The sequence below is a fragment of the Cyprinus carpio genome, unplaced genomic scaffold, assembly GCF_018340385.1.
Source record: "Cyprinus carpio isolate SPL01 unplaced genomic scaffold, ASM1834038v1 S000006503, whole genome shotgun sequence".
Classification (NCBI taxonomy): Eukaryota; Metazoa; Chordata; class Actinopteri; order Cypriniformes; family Cyprinidae; genus Cyprinus; species Cyprinus carpio.
The window spans coordinates 119,393-140,777 of record NW_024879171.1 but is presented as its reverse complement, the minus strand read 5'-3'; the positions used below and the strand labels follow the sequence as shown (position 1 = coordinate 140,777).

Genomic DNA, 21,385 nt, shown 5'->3' with positions numbered 1-21,385 from the left:
TTTTACAGTAAGATGCCCTTACCGCAATTTCATTCTACAGTAAGATGCCCTTACCGTGATTTAATTTTACAGTATGATTCCCTTACTGCAATTTCATTTTACAGTATATTAGTCATTTTATTGTAATTTATTTTACAATATTTTAATATTTATATTTTACATTAATGCTATTGAATTTAACAAATTCCAAAAAAAGTGACTTGAGTCCATGTACATCAACATATTGTTTATTGTGCTTTTTTGTCAAACAAAATATTTTATTTTAAACAAATCATCTAATATTAAAACAAAACTAAGTTACAAAACAAATAAAATAAAATAAAAATCACAATAAAAAATGCACTTCAAAACAGTTCCAAACTTCCACTCCACCAATCACAGCAGATCACTGGTGTCAGGTGGCATCAATTCCTTTCTGCATATGGGAAGTAGAGAGAGAAACAGGGAGAAAGGGGAAAATAAATAAATAAAGAAAACAAAACAAAACAAAAAACAATTACATCCTTGGAGTAACACAATCTCACAGCAAGTTCTACAGATTGTAGCACCAGCACCAGATTTGGTAGCACCGCACATGTGATATAAATCTTACATGTTTTGTCTCTAAGACATGCACAGGTCCCCATTGACTTCCATAGTATTTAATTTTTTCATACCATAGAATTCAAAGGACTATTTGGTTACCAACATTGTTCAAAATATAATCTTTTATGTTCAACAGAATAAATAAATTCATTCAGGTTTGGAACAACATATTTAATGGAACTGCAAAGATTGTGTACTGGTGTTTGGTGTTTGACTGATTGTGGTGGCCTGTCTGGGCCAAATTTTTGTCCCAGTCCAGCCCTGCATTAGAAACTTACCTAATTTGCAGTCTTCCATTCAAATTCCGTAAGCCTCTGCAGGAATGTTGCTACCCGGGAGTTGATGGTTGCAACTTTTCTTTTGTACAGTTCCACCTGTCTTACGGCTTGTACCGAATTTTGCAGTGCACTTTGTGCCCTCTTCAGGATTGATCCTGACAAAGAATCTAAAAACAAACACAGGTCTTAAATGTTCATATTAACACATACAGTAGTCATCTTTAAAAGCGGCCCTGTGCATTTATCGATTTTAATGACATGGAGGCAAAGAACCACCCAAAACGAAATGACCCTAAATCATTCAATGCACAGCTAGCCATGGATAATCCCGCTTATACCATGGTCATTTGCAAGCACTGACAACTTAAAACTGTTGTTGCTGTTTGCAGAAAGTTTGCAATATTTGACCGGAAGGGACAAATTGACGGTTACTTTCAACAGTTACGTTAGATCCAGCATTCTGCCCACTTTAAATCATACACAGAGATAAAGTAGTGCGTAACATTTTATTTAGGTAATAAATTAATGGAATAGTTATTGTTTTTGATAACAAAAAATTTGTATTGTAATTAACAAGGTTATGACACCAACATTTTAGATACCATTGAAATTCTCAATTACAATTTCGATACCACAACTAAAACTACTAACTAATATAAATTAAAAACAACAGTTAACAGTCATTAAAGGACAAGTTCGGTATTTTACACTTAAATCCCTGTTTTCAGATCGTTTCTGATGAAATAGAATGTTTAAGATTGAAATTTGGACACATGCTGCTGGCCCGAGAACTTTCGGTTTCTGTGGTAGCACCCCCCACCTCCACAATGGTTGCATAGGTGCACTGGAACAATCCTTCCTAAAACGCATTAAACTTTCATTTACAAAGACGTGAAACTCACTGAGTGGTCAGGGGTGTTCACTGATATGCTCACAGAAAAATCACTGCAAAAGATGCTTTCCAACAGAGTTTCAAGTCTTTGTAAACGAAAGTTTAATGCATTTTAGGAAGGATTGTTCCAGTGCCCATATGGAACCATTGTGGAGGTGGGGGGGTGCTACCACAGAAACCGAAAATTCTCGTTAAGAATGAAATGGGGTGTGAATACATGATATACATGAATTTTGGTCATGGAATTTTTTGACAAAATTTTGGGTTAACTAATCCATAAGTAACATAAGTTTTTTGTGATGAATTACTCACCTCTGTACCATCTCCAGCGTAGTGGATGCTGACTCCTGATACTCCAGATTGAACACATAAAAGGAGCCGAAAAAAGACAGCGAAAGCACTGGCAAAGTTATGAAGTTGGTTAGCTTCATAGAAGACCTCCCCCTCAATGCTGACCATCCAGTGGGTTGCAAACAGCAGACTACTCCCTAAAACAAAGACATCCTCAGCTAAATTGTTTCTTGTAATAGAAATCTCAACAATTATTTCTCATACCTAGCATGATCACCCGTGGTGTGGTAGGCAATGTCATCTCCTGCTCAACCGACATCTTGGTCGAGGTTGGCTGAAAGAAAAAAAAAAAGAAAAGATTCTCAGATATTGAAAATAATTTCTATTTAAGAAAAAAAAAGTGAGTCAATGACCCATTAAAAAAGACAGTCGCTTGCTTTGTTCCTGAATAAATCTGCCGTTTGAACGAACTGACTGAATGAATCATTCAGTGACAAAGACAGTGACTTGCCGTCCCCTACTGGCAGTTTTAGTTTAATTTTTTCAGTTATTTAAATCATTTAATATTTCTACATTCAAAACCTTCTATTTAAAAACATTAATCTCATAACATATTGTTATCATGAATTTAAATGCATTCATGCCCCTTCAGAGAGCCTCATTAAAGTCCCAGTGAACAGAAAGTTGCAGACAACTTTTTTCCAGTGTTGTGAAGTATTTCCATGTGAAACGGAATATTAAATAGAGGGCAGGGTTTTACTTTATTTTTTATTTAATTTTTATTAAAGTTAAATAAATAAAAAAATTACCTAAGTGCTCCTAAAAAGAAATGTAAGTGTAAAGCCCTGCAAGTTATGCATTACAATATGTTAATCACGTAATGCATCTGATAGTCAAAACATATACTTACAAAGCCAAAGATCCTCAGTGCTTGTGGCTCTTAAAAGAGCCTTTGGGCTGTAGTTAGCTCCTGTTGACACAGGGAAAAGAGAAAAAAAGAAGAACTTTATTTTTCGTCAATGATTTTTGGGCTAATGAATATATGAACATATTAAATCACAGATCTGGGATCACTTACACAATCAGATGACAATCAACACTGAAAAAAAGGGAGAAGAAAATCAGTTTTACCAATAATTAGCATAGAATATCTAAAATATTTTGCAATGAATATTTTTCAATTAATCTATTGGTCTGCCTTTCCATTGCTTTAAAAGCGTTACTATTTTAACATGTCATATTTCTGTCACGTGCAGAGTGAATCGCACGGTGACATCAGACAGTTTGCAGCATTCAATTGGCTGTCGGTCCAATAAACCTCTTACATCGTGTCTAGACTTTGTTGATGAGAGGATTCGCGAGCCTGCATAATTCGGCACTGAATTAAAATGGCGTTATGAGCAGTGAGTAGATTCTGACTAACTTGAACACCTTTGATAGGTCATTGCGTTCAAGAGACCAGACAACTAACATTATGTCTGTGAATGGCTACATTGATGCTCACCGCTGCAAAACGCGTTGTAAGATTAATTTGCCATTCTCCAGAGAGTGAACACAAATAAGCACTAATATACACTGGAGCGTTTGCCAAATCTGTTGCGCCAATACATTATTTCAGTATCAATTGAGTGTGCTCTTGCTTGCGGTGGACTGGGGGAGAGAGACGCGAGAGAGAGCGTTTGAGAATTCGCGCCAACGTTACTTTAAATAGTCTAACGTCACACACATTTAACGGCATTCATTTAAATGATGAGTAAAATATACCATAACTGGTAGTAAAAAATACGGAAAACCATTGTTTGTGTAAAGACTACATTGGGTCCATCTGGAAAAGGCAGTCAGTCAACTGTATGACATAATGGGATATGAAAGCGGCAGTTTTTTTGAGGAAAACTAAAAGTTCCTTCAGACTGCCCTGTTAATAATAGCCTATTAGATTGTATTATTTACTTTCTTCATAAATTTAGCTATATGTAATTGATATTGGTAATGGTTTACGTTGTAAAAGTAACTTATAAAATAAATTTGTCAAGTAAAAAGTACTTACCTCAGAAAAAACTCGCAGCTGGCGTCTAAGGTATAAACGATCCACTCTGAGAGACGTCAGTTTTGCGCGCACTCGACACGTCACACAAACATCAGTTTACATTCTGCCAGGTTGTTGCGCGGGCTTTGCACGTGAGCAACAATTTAAAATTTGTGAGGTCTAAGCAAAGTTATTATTATTATTATTATTATTATTATTATTATTATTATTATTATTTAAATATCACCACACCTGTGCTCTTTTACCTGGCATAAAAATAAAACAAAAAATGCCTAATTTGCCTGTATGGGAACCAATTGTCGATTACTATTATTATTAGGCCACGAGCACCGATGGTGAGAGGACCCTATTGTTTCTGCTCCATTTATTATTATTATTATTATTATTATTATAATTTTTATTTTTATTATTATTAGTAGTAGTAGTAGTATTGTTGTTGTTTTTTATTGGAGAAAATGCTACTATTAAAATTAACATCCAGTGTGTGAAATGAGAATGATTTTATGATTTTCATCTGCAGAACAAGACGCAAAAAACTATAAAACATTATCATATGACATTTTAATAGGCCTAAAACATTAATACAATATGCATATAGCCCTATGAGTAATACAAGTTGTGGACACAATGACAAAGGCAATGATTACAACTTATAGAAATCTGTCTTCTTCATTTACAGTAGCACTACTGCTTTTGCGTAAACAGTAAAGTACTGTAAATGACCATATACAGTAAGTTACTGTAAAATTCATACAAAATACCCACAATGCAGTGCATATTACAGTAGTTTACCGTAAATAATATAAATGGTATTTTACTGGGCTTTTTTGCGGTAAGTTACTGTAAAATTACGGCAAAGTCTAACAGTGTGGCCAACCCTTCTCCGCAGATATTGTGCTTCTGGTTTGTGCATTTTAAATCACATAAAGTCTACAAAATATAATGTCTCCCAAAACTCTGGTGTTTTTTGTCACCTATAAAACATGTTCATAGACGGATACTTTACTGATGTCTGGACTCTGTTTGGGATTTAGAAAAACTTAAAGAGATGGTTTAATATAGGCCTATTGTTTATGAATAGGCTACATTCTGTGAAAATTTATATTTCACACTCTAAAAAAATATTGTATGGACGCAGCAAAATAAAACGGCTGACGCTCCACTCAGGGCTCGTAGTTGTGATTGTGCTCAACCCTCCCCGCGCGTCTGAGACACGCTGCCGAGCAGAGTATGAGCGGAGCGGTGTTATTCTGACTGAAGAGGAGCGGATTTTTTAAAAGTCGGAGCGTCGTGGTTTTCACTCACTCCAGCACCGCTCCTTCACGAGTACAATTCATGCCAACAGCCCGTAATATAACTGCATATTTAGCAAGAATTCACATGATAAACATATTTAGCTATAGCTTGATACACATAATCTCTCTGATCAGAATACTATAATAAATGCAAATATAATGCAAATATATATAAATGCATCGATCTGTAGATAAAATAACCAGGGTTTTTCCTACATTGAATATTTTTTGGCGGCCGCCAAAACGATTTTTTGTCCCGCTAAAGCCTTATTTGATCTGTAATTGGGTTTTGTGAGTGAAGCAGGTTACAGACGGAGTGACGGAGAGAACGAGCACAGCGCCCCACCTCCGCGCGGGCACTCTCCGGCCCCTATTTTAACGATCTAAACACAAAGTGTAAAGCGCACGGTCCAGGTGCACTCAGGGCGTGTCCAAATCCACTTTTGCTATTTTAACGACGGAAAAACGGTTGGCGCGCCCGGGACGCATGGTCTAAACGGGTTTTCCCCATTCTCTTAATGAGTGATGGGTGTTTTTTGGGCGTAATGTGCAATAAACTAATCAGAGTCTCATCTTACAACGCAGAGCCAGTTGCGCTCGTGCCATGACGGATTTGCTATTTACACAGCGGAATTTGGCAAGCGCAAAGACAGAACGCGTCTCCGAGATGAAACGGAGCTGCTCGTGTGAGAGCAAATAGATAGCCTAATTCTGATACATGCGATGACTATCCATTATGACATGTAGGCATTTTTATATTTAATAGCCTACAAAAAAATTCTTATGCATTGCAATCCTTTAATTTTTACTATTTGGCATGTCTGTGTGCTGCTGTGCGTCCCTGTGTTTAATAAGCAGCGTGCACTAACCAGTGGCGCCCCCAGAAAATTTTAATAGGGGTGGCCAGATGAGGCCACAGTAAATCTTGGGGTGGCACATCAAAAAATAAATAAATAAAAAAATAAAGGGTTTGCAATATTGACAAAAAAATGATATCTCTGTGATTTCTGGGATTTTATCGATAACGAAAATTAGACAATATTTTGCTGTGTGTATTATTGTGCTGATATCTTATTTCTAAGTGTGCTGACAGCTGAGGCTTTTTTTTTTTTTTTTTTTACCTTTACGCCATTTTTTTTCTAAAAGTGTGCACCATCTTTTAAGTCAGACACACTTGCATTTGGGCTGTTACCAAGCAAATGCAATCAGTATCAACAAAATTGATCTTTGCAATGCAGAGAAAACAGAAACTGCATCTGAAGTGCCATTTAGATGTTTTTACACTGTTTAATGGAGCTCTGAGGGACATGGAATACTTTAACCTGGAGTTACAAATTAATAAATAATGTTTTGATATTTTAAACATAAAACATTGAAAACTGATGTTTGAAATTGTTTAAAAAAATGAAATGGTACCTTAAATGTGAAATTAAACAGCCAGTAGGTGGCAGCGAGTCACTGTTAATAAGTGAGTCATTGCGATTGAACCGATTCATTTAAACGGTTGATTCATTCAGGAACGAAACACTATCATGTTGCTCAGAGACGCAAAACAGTGCCTGTGTTTGGAATTATTTTTGTTTTTAGAAATAGAGCGCAAAAACTGAATATGTTGTCTAAAACGTAAAACTCTTGATATTAACTTCTTGTTTATTGAACTGTTGTATAAAATCAATGTCACATTTGCAATTATGCAGACTTCTGGAGAAAAACGTCACTCTTCGTGTGATAGTAACTATAAATGATATATAAATTATATAGATCTAAAATTAATAGATTTAAAATAGATTTAAATTAATAGTAGCCACTGCAAATCATCCTAGGGGTGGCCACAACGCCCCTGGCACTAACACGCTCTTTAAATAACAAAGAAAAAACATCGCGCCAGACTTTAGACCAGGTTTGAGTTGGTCTATGGCGCAGTCTATTTTCAGCTCCTTAAAATAGCAATGCGCCTGAACACACCTCTTTTTTAGACCAGCACGCCCATGGGTGCAAATGCATTTGCTAATTAAACGACGTGGCACTGGACGGGAAAATGCGAACGGCGCCGGACTGAACTAACAAACACACTTGCGCTGCGCCTTGCGTCGCATTGCGCCGGGTGCATGATAGGGCCCTCCGTCTTCAGTTCTGTCTTTGCTCTCTCCCACGCATCAAAATCAACTGATCCTAAAGGTCGGAAGACCGAATCCATGTTTCACGTGGTGCATTCGGAGAATATTTTGCTGAATTACCGCTGGGTGTGAATTGCAGTCAAAAAAAATAATAAATAAAAAAATAAATAAATAAATTGCCTTATCTTCTCTTACAACTTGTGACAAGCATTCCGCACATGCAGCTGACATAACTTTAAATAAACGCAACAAAAAAAAATCTATCCAGTTATGAAGTATTTTTGTGGGTGTGGGTGTGTGTGTGTTGACAAATCTTTCGCGATGTCCTAAAAGCCAGGATTCCCACACAACACGTCCGCTAAAGTCCGATTCGCAACCTAATGACTCCTTTGAGCGATTCATTATAATGAATGGTTAAAGCGGTTGGTCTGCCCGGCAGTGTCTGAATCGGTGTATAACAAATCATTACTTCTTAGAAGAACATACACATCTGAAATGAGAAAGTAAGTGTGCTTACCCCATTTAGCTAGAGTGTTTAGTAAAATTTAGCCTTAATAATCCACAGTATGTATAGGCCTCTGCCAATGTGTGGTAAATTAGGCCTACCTATAAAATCATTTAGTTTAAAGTTAGACTGGAGTGAGATGAAACTAGATCAAAGCACAAAGCAAGCTGTTGCTAGCTAGCTGCTAATTTTTTTACATTTTATATGGTAAAAATTACACTATTACACCTTTTAACGCTACGTTTTTAATGCTACTTTTTAATTAACATGATTATACTAAAATAATTATCAGGTCTATCAAAAAAGGATTTTATCTTCCAAAACTATGAAAGCCAGTCGTGAAAAAATCACAGCTTTTTTGCAAAGAGTTCAAGAAAGGATGACAGTGAGAGTGACAGGTAATATCTGTGTCTGATAACTGCATAATTTGTAAATAGATAAATTGTGATACCTTTGACATTTCAAATATACTTTGGTATTGATGATGTTACATGTAGCCTAAAATAAGTTGTAATCGCTTTCTTTTACTATCTAGCCTGACAGTGATCGTTTTTTCATGAATAAATAGGACAAGAAAAAAAATCACAAATTGTTTCTTATTGTATTTCTGTTTCTTATTGTATTTATTTAAAATTTAACATTTATTGTCAATATTAGGCTTGCGGATCATGTGGGTACTAGGGTACTCTTTGCTGTGTGTGAATGACCATGTCTGTCAGCCACCACCGAAGACCCATTTTGACCCAGGAAAAACCCTGAATAACTGACGAAAATGTACTGTTATTTTCAATACAAACAAAATTTGCACAGCAGAAAGCAGCAATTATACCTTTTAATGCTGACAATGTTATTAGTTTGGCGTTTGGTAGGAAAAAAGTTTGCACACAATAGCCTCATCCCCTTTGAAACTGTCCTGTAATTTTATTTATTTATTTTTATAGGCTACATTATGAAAATAACATTTCAACTTTATCCACGGAGCGAGTGCGGAGCAGTGTTTCTGGTATCAGTGAGCGCGGAGCGGATTGATTATTAAATGGTCGAGTGCGGAAGGGAAATTGTATGATTGCATGATGAGCTAGTATTAAAAAATAAATAAATAAATAAAATAAAGGTCTTTCCAGCATTAAGGTAATAACGTTACTGTTTTTTATTAATCATCTTGTCTCAGTTATAAATTTGACTGATAAATGATAAAGAATTATATTAAAACTTGTCTTGAACAATTTCTTTGTCATTTGAATATTGATTTTAAGTAGGGAGGCAAAAAAAAAATCGATTTAAATCGTAAAACGGATTTTTTTGTGAAAAAAATCTGGGATTTTTTTTAGGCCATAAGGCCTATCGCCCAGCCCTAATGCAACAGTTTGCATCTTTTTATTTTATTTATTTATTTATTTTTAGTTAAGGCACTTCCTCTGAAATTAAGTTATAATAACTAATAAACTTTATTGCGCTATGCAGTAGTCAACATTTGAAGTGATCAAACCTTTCTTTAACATTGTCCTAAAACCTGTTCTGCAAGTTTGATACCCTCATAAGGCACTGTCCATATGAAAGACCAAGAGATTCACACATTTATCTCGACCCCTACAAGCTATACAGAACTACCCCCAGCCCCCTCCAGCTGAACTGAACTCGGTCTGTTTTTTGGCTGTGAGGAACTGTGTGTTGTCATGTTACTGGGTTGAAACATGCCTGCACTCACAGCAGCCCTACTCTTTTTAGTCATTATTTTCTCGCAGCCCATATTATTATTTTCAATAGACCAAAATAATAACAAATTATCAATTGATAATTAATCATTATTTTTTTGTGAAAATCATTGTTATTTGTGAATGTAGGCGTTTGAGGAAGGCTTTAAGACCAAGCGGAATCCTCCGTCAGCTGCTCCCGCTTCACAACAAGCGAGCTCTAACTGACCCAGCTTCACCGTCCGGGGTTTGATTTTATAAAATCAGTTTGAGCAAATACAACTCATTGATCACAAGCCCAAGATTTAGCAAAGCGGGTGTGATGAGGTTCGACACAGTTATGCTGAGGAAGGAAGAAAACAGGGGTCGCCTTGCGGCTGGGACGCTCGTTTTTATTTCTCAAAATAAATAAATAAACAATCCTGCGCATCAAGCGCGAACAGTGTGCCCGTTGCACAATAATATCCAAATAACTCAGACTTCTGGTCGTTGTCACTCCCCAGCACCAACCCGAGGTCCCAGCTCGTCTCTCTCCCTCTCTCTCTGCCGTGCTCCGGCTTATATCCGGTCTCTCCACGGCAATTACTGAAATCAAACACAGGTGTTCGTTATTTGCACTTGACCCACTTACGCCTCGCTCTGCTCCCTCGTCTCTCTCCAGTTACAGACTCGGCCAAACCACGCCCCCCTCGCCACATACCCCCACCGCCCGACTCAGGCCGGGGAGCCATCTGGCCTGCAGCCCTCCCCCCCTCCTCCTGGAGAGGAAGTCAGCCACAGTCATCTGTACACCCGGCCTGTGGATCACCTGAAATTGGAAAGGTTGTAAAGCGAGATACCAACGGGTGATCCGCGCGTTGGTATTTTTCATGCGGTGGAGCCACTGCAGGGGAGCGTGGTCCGAACAGAGGGTGAACTCCCGCCCCAGGAGGTAATACCGGAGGGTAAGAACAGCCCATCTGATGGCCAGACACTCTTTCTCTATGGTGCTGTACATCGTCTCTCTCTTAGAGAGCTTACGACTGATGTACAGCACCGGCCGTTCTTCTCCCTCCACCTCCTGGGACAGGACCGCGCCCAACCCCCTGTCCGACGCGTCTGTCTGTAAAATAAAGGGGAGAGAAAAATCAGGAGCATTTAGGAGCGGTCCGCCACACAGAGCAGCCTTTATCTGGGTGAAAGCCTGCTGACACTGCTCCGTCCACTGGACCCTATCTGGTGCCTCCTTTTTAGTTAGATCAGTCAGCGAGCTGGCAGTGTCTGAAAAATTAGGCACAAACCTTCTATAATAACCTGCCAGCCCCAGGAACTGTCTAACCTCCTTTTTGGTCTTGGGTCTTGGACAAGTCGCAACTGCTGCCGTCTTGTCAATTTGGGGACGCACCTGTCCATGACCCAAGTGGAAACCCAGATATCTTACTTCCACCCGCCCAATTGCACACTTCTTCGGATTAGCCGTGAGCCCCGCCCTCCTCAGCGTCTTCAGGACCGCTCGCAAATGCTGCATATGTCGCTGCCAATCACCACTGTAGATGATGATATCATCCAGGTAGGCGGCGGCATATGCAGCATGCGGCCGGAGAATTTTGTCCATCAGACGCTGAAAAGTTGCGGGAGCCCCGAATAATCCGAACGGAAGCGTAACAAACTGGTGTAATCCGAACGGCGTTGTGAAAGCTGATTTTTCTTTGGTCATGGGAGACAAGGGGATCTGCCAATAACCCTTAGTTAAGTCCAGTGTCGAATAAAAGCGAGCAGTGCCTAGTCGATCAAGCAATTCGTCCACCCTGGGCATTGGATATGCGTCGAACTTCGACACAGCATTCACCTTTCTGTAATCCACACAGAACCGTACTGAGCCGTCTGTTTTAGGAACTAACACTATCGGGCTCGCCCAGTCACTGTTGGACTCTTCTATTACTCCCATTTCTAGCATCGCTTCTAATTCTCCTTGAACCACTTTCTTCTTATGTTCTGGTAACCTATACGGCTACCTCATAGTTGAGATCCCCAACTCGCCGTGTGACCTTGAAGGGTCCTTGCCACTTCGCGAGTAATTTTGAACTAGACGTAGGGAGTAATACAAGCACTTTCTCTCCAGGCGTGAATTGACGTAGCCTAGCCCCCCTGTTGTACAACCGACTTTGTTTGTCTTGAGCCTGTAACAAATTCTCCATTGACAGCCGCCCCAACGTGTGGAGTTTTGTTCTCAGGTCCATGACATATTGAATATCATTTTTGCTATCAGAAGGTCCGTCCTCCCAAGTCTCCCTAAGGACATCGAGGACCCCGCGGGGCTGACGTCCGTAGAGAAGCTCGAAGGGGGAAAACCCCGTGGAGGCTTGCGGGACTTCCCGTACGGCGAACAAGAGGGGTTCTAGCCACTTATCCCAATATTTGGCGTTCTCATGTACGAACTTACGAATCATGGATATTAACGTGCGATTAAATCGTTCGACCAGCCCGTCTGTTTGTGGGTGATAGATGCTTGTTCGAATCGATTTAATGCCCAATAACTCGTAGAGCTCGCGAATAGTACGTGACATAAACGCCGTGCCTTGATCAGTGAGGATTTCCTTCTGAATCCCCACCCGGGAGATTAATTGAAACAGTGCACTCGCAACACTTTTAGCGGAAATAGTGTGGAGAGGCACTGCTTCAGGATATCGCGTTGCATAGTCCACCAGAACTAATGCAAAGCGATGACCTCGCGCTGGCCCGATGAGGTCCATACCAATTCGTTCGAAGGGGACCTGCATTAACGGTAATGGGCACAATGGTGCTTTTGGGGGTCACCAACTGACATTCACGACAAGACGCGCACCACCTGCGCACATTCTCGTGGATGCCCAGCCAAAAGAAGCGGGCCATGAGACGGTTTAGTGTAGCCGTTTGCCTTAAATGCCCGGCCATTGGATTACAATGAGCCGCCTGGAAAAGCATTTCCCGACGGCTTCTCGGGATCAGTAACTGGGTTGTATCTTGCTTTGTCTGGGCGTCTTGGGTCACCCCGATACAACTTATCTTTTAAAATTGAAAAACAAGGATAGGAGAGCGGTTGATCAGGGTGAAGAAGCTGCCCGTCGATAGAACGAACCTGATCAAAGGCGTTTTTCAGCGTTTCATCCCGGGACTGTTCCAGAGGAAAATCATCGCGCTCCGGAAGGATGTTCCATTCCAGAGCACTCTGCTCCCCTGAAACAGGCTCCGGAGGTTCCAGTTCAGCCTCTCCCAACTGCGCAACCGCTACTCGAGCCTTCTCTCTTTTCCCCCAAGAGGCATCTGAACATAAATACCCCAATAATTTATTAAATAAGGGCCAATTAGTACCCAAAATTATTGGATGCCGGAAGTGCGGATTAACTGCCACCTCTATTCTATGCTTTTCTCCCCTGAATTGAATATCCACAGGCAAAATAGGATAATTCACCACTTCCCCGTGTACACACCGAACCTTAACCATGCGGCTGTTATCCAATGGCCTCGGATGAATCAGACTTTGATGGATGGAGGATTGGTTACATCCTGAATCCAACAAAGCCTGATATGTTCCCCCCTTGATACTCACTGGTATTTGGTATAGGCCAGCTTGATCGAGGGCAGCCTGTGGCGCGTCAGGGACCCGGATCAATGTCCCCACCTCCATCAATGGACACCTATCAATGAAATGTCCTGGGTCCCCGCAGCGCCAACAGGCCGGCCCAGACTTTACCGCCGCCCTGGCGGCAGGAAGTGGGTCAAGCGATTGGCGGGGAGAGAGCGGAGAGGGCAGCGGTTGTGGGAAGGGTCCCGTGGGCGAACTCCCTCCCCTGGGAGGAGCCCGGGGTGCCGCTGCTGGATCAGCCGCATAACCCATCCTTAACCTGGGTGCTGGCTTCGGCGGAAGCCCTCCACGGGACCTAGGAAGAGGTACAGGTTTGGAGAGAGAGAGGGGAGGGGAAGGGAGAGAGAGAGAGAGAGTTGCCGATGGTAGGGGATCGCCGACCCCTGGACACGCCACCATTTGGTCCTCCGCCAGCTGGATGGCCTGGTTCAGCGACGTCGGGCGGTGGCACTGGACCCACTGTGCCGTCTTTCTTGGCAGCTTGGCCACAAACTGCTCCAGCACCACACGATCGATCACATCCTCAACGTCGCTACTGTCGGCCATCAACCATTTGCGGCAGGAGTCCCGGAGCTGCTGTGCCATCACGAATAGCCGGCCAGACTCTTCCAGGGTCAGGGTCCTGAACCTCTGGCGATGTTGCTCCAGGGTCCGACCGACCCGCTGGAGGATGGCACGCTTGAGGTCCCGGTAGACCAGGAGGTTTTGGACTGGCAGTTGGTGGGCGGCTACACCTGCGCTTCTCCTGACAGAAGAGGGATCAGTCGCATGGGCCAGTCCCCGGGGGGCCATCCTCGAGCCTCTGCCAACTTCTCAAAGAGATCCAGGAAGGCCTCCGGATCGTCCTGAGGCCCCATTTTGTTGAGCGGCAGAGGAGATGTACTGTCCTTGGACGAGGGGATGGCCGGACCTCCCGGTCTACCCAGCTCCGGAACATCTCGCGGTCTTCATGCTGGGTTCGGAGGAGCGCCTCGAAGCGTTTGTCCTGCTCCTCCTTGATTGCCAGCATGTGCTGATATTGTTCTTGGTGAAGACCCGCGAGTGACTGGATGATGTCCGCAAATGGTGTGCCTGACTGCATGGCTGCGGTGATCTTCCTCCTTCCCGGGTTTCGGCACCAGTGTGATGAGGTTCGACACAGTTATGCTCAGGAAGGAAGAAGACAGGGGTCGGCTTGCGGCTGGGACACTCATTTTTATTTCTCAAAATAAATAAATAAACAATCCTGCGCATCAAGCGCGAACAGTGTGCCCGTTGCACAATAATATCCAAATAACTCAGACTTCTGGTCGTTGTCACTCCCCAGCACCAACACGAGGTCCCAGCTTGTCTCTCCCCCTCTCTCTCTGCCGTGCTCCGGCTTATATCCGGCTCTCTCCACGCCAATTACTGAAATCAAACACAGGTGTTCGTTATTTTGCACTTGACCCACTTACGCCTCGCTCTGCTCCCTCGTCTCTCTCCCATTACAGACTCGGCCAAACCACGCCCCCCTCGCCACAGCGGGAAAACATTCAGTCTACCTGAAGGAAGACGTATTTCATTGAGCTAATGCTGTTAAATAGAGAAAAAAAAAAAAAAAAACCTAGTGTAGGCTATTCTTAAAACTTGGATCTCATTATATTAAAGTAAAAATCCAAACACCAGAAGCAACCTACACTCTCAGTGTTCTTTCATTGAAAAGTATGCATTTTATTTATTCACAGGCTATATGGTTGAAATAATATTTTAGTTGAAAACTTTAAGTGGCATTTTTAAAAAAAAAATGCATCATAGAAATGTTTCATAGACCTTCAGTTGTCATGCTTTAAAATCAAATGCCATTTGTAATTTCACTGTATTTTCACCTCCTAAATTACTACCCCAATTCTATAATGGTAAAATGTATTCAGGCCGATGGCGTTTTTTATGACATTATTTATTTTTATTTTTTGAATAATTGTATCCTACATAAATGGGATAAACAAATATAACTTTTTAACTGCAGGCAGATATAGGCCTATATTATTGTACATTACAAATATTTGGATCGTCCTTAATTCTGTCCCTTATTTTATTAAAGAATAAATACTTATTTTCGTCAAGAATAAACATTATAAATAAATAATAAAAGAAAGAACCTCTATTAGCCCTTATTTGCAGGTTGTAGGAGATATGCGAGCGATTAATAGATTTAAAAAAAGAAAAAAGTGGGTGCTTGGTTTCAGAAAACGAATACAGCACGTAAAAAATGCTATGATGAAAAAGTCATGCTAACTTATTAATTCATAGAAATAATTTAAGCAATTAAAACCTTTTTTATACTAGATTCAACTTAAATTTCAATACTATTAAACTGACTTTAAAATCTCAAGGAGTTTATAAGTTGAAACGGTAAAATGTCACAGTGCATGTTAAATAGTCTAAATGAACTTGTATCTTATATTGTATCTGAAGACCTTGATTGCATGTTAGCATAAAACTAACAATATATTTTGATTTTTTTTCTTTTTCTTTTTTAAATGAACAATTACTGTATAAAATGTGACAGCGACCTTTATATCAAACATTTTGAAATCGTCCACAGCTGAACAACGCGAGAGGCAGATTGAGCGTGTGAAGTGAATGTGATGCACAAAGTCATTTTTAGATGCAATGGAAAAATAAAGCTGGATAAAAACATACACGAAAACACGCTAAAAAATAAATTAAGTTTGTGAGAGTTGCATTTTATTACATTCAGAAATAATAACGGCAAGCCTAATAATGCTATAGGCTAATGTACCAACAGGACATTTTTAGTTCCCTTCACTTTACAACAAATCCTTTAAATTCAACAAATTTATCAGAACAGAACAAGAATTACAAATATATAATTCTAATGGATAAATATAATTGCAGTATATAATAATATAGGTTTATAAACCAAAAAATAAAATAAAATAATAATAATTAAAAATAATTTAAAGCGATACATAAGGTAACATTGGGCTTATCTCTCTCATTCCGGACAAATCCAAACATGTTGCCCATTTGAAGCTAAACTCTTATTCATTAGGTAAAACAAGCTTTGGATTTCACACGTGTTTCAGTATCGATGGAAAAAAAAAATCATAATGAGCAAAAATATGCCAAAGTGGACCGCTGCTTGCGCCGCATGGCTCGGTGAACGACTGCTGTTTCCAATGAATATGTGCGCGTGAGGCACCAACGCGATTAAAGTCACAATTCAAAATTTTTGGTCACACAGTAAAGGCATAATTCAAAAATGCAAAGTGTTAGCAATTTGAAAAGTCAAGAATAATAACAGAGTGAATAAGAATTATTTGTAAATGCTGGACCGTTCTCATTTCGCTCTGCAAATGGAACCTGAAGATTATTATAAATTTTTATTTGATTTTTTTTTAACCAAGAACGAACCAAAATGAAAACATTTAGCTTTTAATCCATATATATATATATATATATATATATATATATATATATATATATATATATATATATATATATATAATGTATATGTATGTATGTATGTAATGACTGTTTAATAACAATAGCAATGCATAAGAGCCCTTGTGTAAAGGTCTTTCTTTAATTTTTTGATGAATAGACTGTAGCCTAAGACTATCCTATTTTTTGTAATGGCTTTTAAGGATGTTATAATGTATATTATAATGTTATTGTTGTTTTACGTCTTCCTTTCATTTTACAATTACATTCAGTTCGCAATCCGTCCCTTTGCGCCACCTGGCGGTAGTATAGCGATTGATTTTAACACGCGACTGACTTGCAGTTAACGCCGCGGCCCTGCGGCGGCGGTACGCGTGGCAATATTAACCATTTTGGATGTCTACCTACTGTAGCTATCATACTTTGTAATGAATGATGGTAGCTGTAATACTGTAATTACTAACATATTTTTCTAATCTGTCGATTGCTGAAACAACTTTAAAATGCTAGACTATCTAAAAAAAAAACTTTAGTTTGCCCTTACCTGGAACATTAATGTTCTCACACTCCGGCTCTTCACAGTCCACTGATGAAGCGACATCATCTTCTCTGAAGCTATCTAGTAATTTGGGTGGTCGGCAGCTTGGCCTGTCACCCAAAATGCCTTCCATTTGGTCGAAGAATTGGAATGTTGCACAGCTATTTCCACTCTTATTGTTGTGGTCTTTTATCGCTTTGTATTTGTTTTTTAAGCTTTTTATCTTACGTTGGCACTGTAGCCACGAGCGCTTAAAACCCCATATCTCGTGAAATGTCTTCAAACACAGATTTATTTCTGTAACAACCCTGCATTTTTGCCTGCACTGTCTCTTCGCCCCAAAGACTTAAAAGACATGAAACCTCTGCATTGCTCCACTGTGTGTATCTCTCGTCCTCCATCGCGCCTATAATAAGTCATGTGATCTCAGTTGGTGATGTCCACCTGAGTTGACGTCACTTTTTTAATGACGTACGACTCGCATTTACTGGGGAATATCCGATTTGTCTGCTTACATGGCACACGCAAATGCACGTATCCGATTCATATCTGATTTATTACCACATATGAATGAGGCCTGAATCCGATCTGAGAAAATCGGAATCCATGCGTTTTTTTTCCTGCTTACACGTTCACCGGTTATATCCGATCTGTGCCACATGAGAGGAAAAAATCAGAATTGGGTCACTTGAACCATGCAGTGTAAATGGGGCCTAAGTGAACACCTCCGTTCAATGGCCTATTGTTGTGATACAGTGTTTGAGGAGCTCTTGGATTCTAGTGTTCTTGATGAGATGATTAAGCTCAAATTCTTTTGAGAATCCAAGAAGGCAGTCTGTCTGAAGAGACACAAAGTAGCACAGACAGCACATGTTCCGTTTTCAGTGTTGGTCGCATAAGGTGACTCTCAAAAGCAAATCATTCTGTCTGTACATGAGCTCATGATCCATCACTTCAGTCGTCTTGGGAGAGTTATGGTTACGTATAATTCAACTGCCAGAACTTGGCACTGCCCCTGTGCAAAGGCCCAGATGTCCTGCCCTCACAAAAACATTGCCAAATGGCACTTGTTTCAAACAAATAAACAGTTATTTGCATCAGAGAAACCATCTGAAGCAACTGACTCCTCAGTTCCACAGCTGTTGGAAGACCTCACCTGCGCTCCCCAGTTTGACCTACACCACACTGTGAAGTATATTTACTCTAAGAAGAAAATTCCATCTACTCCTTTAAAAGAAGTAGCCCAACCAAAAACATCACCTGTGTTTCCATCAAGTTTGTTTCCAGTGGAGAGCAGCTGTATGGTGTGTGATGGCAATAAAGCACTTGAAGCACCAGTATTAACGACAAGAAGTTCCAAAATTGTCACCATGACTGGTGTCATTAATGGTAATTTCACAAATTATAATAGAATTATTTGAGAATTACAGACATGTGCTTGCCTTCTTACTTGAATACAGCTGTTCTTTAATATTTGCCCTTTTGTAGAAGTTTCAATTTATACTCGAAGATGCCCAGGATGCCATATGATCTACAGATACCAAGAATGGTGGGATAGAGTCCACAATTTTAACGACTACGTTCTTCTGAGTCTTGAACTTTGTCTATATCTTAGACATAGTTTACAGGTTTGTTTGTATTATTGTGCAAAATGACACATTCAAAAATGAAAATGTTTCAGTAAGCCAAAAAAACTAAGCACCCTCCATTCCACTTTATCTGTTCCAGAGTCAAATTTCTGTCTCCAGGGCCATTGATACTTTGGAGATCCTTCGGGGAGTGAAATACCCGAATCGAGACACTGTACTCCATGCTTACTGTCATTTTGAGGCCTTAACAGACATTGATTACACTTATTCTTGTGTAAACTGTGGTTACCACCCCCCTGTGGTAATCATGGATTTGCATAAGAAAGGTGTTTTCAGCATGGCAGGTAAGAGTGAATGTTTATTTGGCATGGTTTCAGTGCCGACGGTGGACACGCCCCCAGCATTTAAAAGCAGAATACTGCTAATTTTTTCAGAATTTTGGTACCTGTATTTTATTTAAATGCCCGTTTTTGTTTTGTTTGTTTGTTTTTATCATTTAAATTTGGCTGGGTGGTTAATAACACGTTTCTGTGGTGTGACAAACTAAGAACACATATTTAATATTGCTTTACACAAACTTTATTACTTTTTTTTTTTTACCTAAAGGAAGTTTCTAATAAAGTTTTTCAAAACAGTGAGTGACCTCAAAGAGCCACCATCAGAGTTCAAAGGGGAAGTGAACATTGAGGAGTTTTGGCAATCAGTGGATCTGGAGATGATTGCATGTGGCTTTGTTTCCAGTAAGTAACTGTACGCACCTTGGTTTGTGACTCAAAGCCCCTTTAAGGCAAGTGATTCCACTCCGCGACCATCTTTGAAACACCTCTCAGGCATGCAGTTGCAACTCCAGTCTCTTTGAATAAGGAAACTTCAAATTGTCCAAAACTGTTCCCAAGCTTACAATTAAATTTTATATTTGAAATCATCAATGAAATCTGAAAACAACTGTGTTTCTTTTGACAATGTTGTTTCTTTTGCTCATAGCGTTAAAAAAAGCGTACTTTTCATTCACAGTCCTAATCACATGTCTCAGAATCTTGACTTTCTATAGCAACCAGGACTTATAATGGCAGCTGTAGTGATGCGCTGACTTTACTGATTAGGGATTGAAGGCGGGGCTTCCTTCAACTGAGCAGCTATATTGAGCATTGCATCCCCCCCAATTCAAAACCTATACGACTGACATATCTTAGGTATTCTATAGTCTTTTGTTTATTTGATATCGATATGATCAAATTACTTGTGTATTTGTAAATGGGTTTTTTTCTTCTCTTCTTTACCCTCAGGCCGAACAAAAAATCCATTTGTTGTGGAGCCAAGTTATGAAAAGTGGGCTCCATGGATTGGAAAAAATATAAGGATTGGTAACACAGTACACACTACACAAGTAAAAACTTGGTTTGATTATAACAAATTATCAATGAACTTGAATAAAACTAAATATATTATTTTTGGTAATAGAAAAATTGAGGAACCAATTAAAATTAAAATTAATCATATGGAAATTGAGAGAGTGTGTAACACAAAATTTTTGGGTATCTATATTGATGAAAAACTTAACTGGAAATTACATATAAACTTTCTAAAGACAAAAATATCTAAAGTCATTGGTCTAATGTGTAAAATTAAATCATGTATTAATCAAAATTCACTATATTTATTATATAATTCACTCATTCTTCCGTACCTAAATGAATAAATAGAAATATGGGGGAATAATTATAAATCTATTATCAAACCTATCTTCATATTGCAGAAGAAAGCTATTAGAATTGTTAACAGGGTTAATTATTATGCACCAACTAACCCATTGTTTATTAAATTAAAGGCATTGAAATTACAGGATGTAGTTGATCTTAGCACAGCTGCAATGATGTATAAGGTTCACAATCTCAAGTTTCCAGTCTGTATTCAGGAGAGGTTTAAGTCCAGAGAGACTCGATATAATTTGAGAGGAATCGGGGTCTATCAAAAAAATAAGGCCAGGACCAATACCAAAGGGAGATGTTTCTCAGTTAGAGGAGTAAATCTATGGAATAGCCTGGATGACACATTAAAACAATCTAAATCAATAAAGGTGTTCAAAATTTTTTTTAAATCAAATGTGATTGGTAGCTATATTGCATTAGAATGATATTGTTTAGTTTAAATACCAGTAAAATAAGTAGAAGGCCGGTGTATAATGAAATGATTCATGGCAGAATTAAATTAATGAAATGTTTAGAGGAAAATTAACAAGGTGACTTGTGTAATGTTATTAGTAATGGTTGACATTTGAAAAATATCTTCATTAATATCTTATTCGTATGAGCTGTTTATATATAGCTGGTAATATTCTTACATCTGTTTCCACTTTGCTACTTTCTGATTATTGTTGCCTCATGCTGGGTATTTAAATCTTGGTGTAAATAGGGTTAGGCATTAATAAGTGTTTCACTTCAGCCTAAACCCCTTCAGTCATCGCTGTACTATAATAATTCTGTTTGTGTATGTTGTTATGTCTGAATGACTGAAGAAATAA

The 21,385-nt window shown here is 39.4% G+C and overlaps 2 long non-coding RNA genes across 2 annotated transcripts; both read right to left on the bottom strand.

The window, feature by feature from the left end:
• Positions 1-337: 337 nt before the first annotated feature.
• LOC109110140 lies at positions 338-2,193 on the bottom strand. Its single transcript, XR_006159366.1, has 3 exons — positions 2,068-2,193; positions 864-1,030; positions 338-415 (listed from the first exon to the last, which is right to left on the bottom strand). It is a non-coding gene; the product is annotated as an uncharacterized LOC109110140 (long non-coding RNA).
• A 3-nt stretch (positions 2,194-2,196) lies between these two features.
• LOC122143764 lies at positions 2,197-3,240 on the bottom strand. The gene is made up of 4 exons (XR_006159367.1): positions 3,125-3,240; positions 2,957-3,016; positions 2,311-2,380; positions 2,197-2,243 (listed from the first exon to the last, which is right to left on the bottom strand). It is a non-coding gene; the product is annotated as an uncharacterized LOC122143764 (long non-coding RNA).
• Between the last annotated feature and the right edge of the window lie 18,145 nt (positions 3,241-21,385).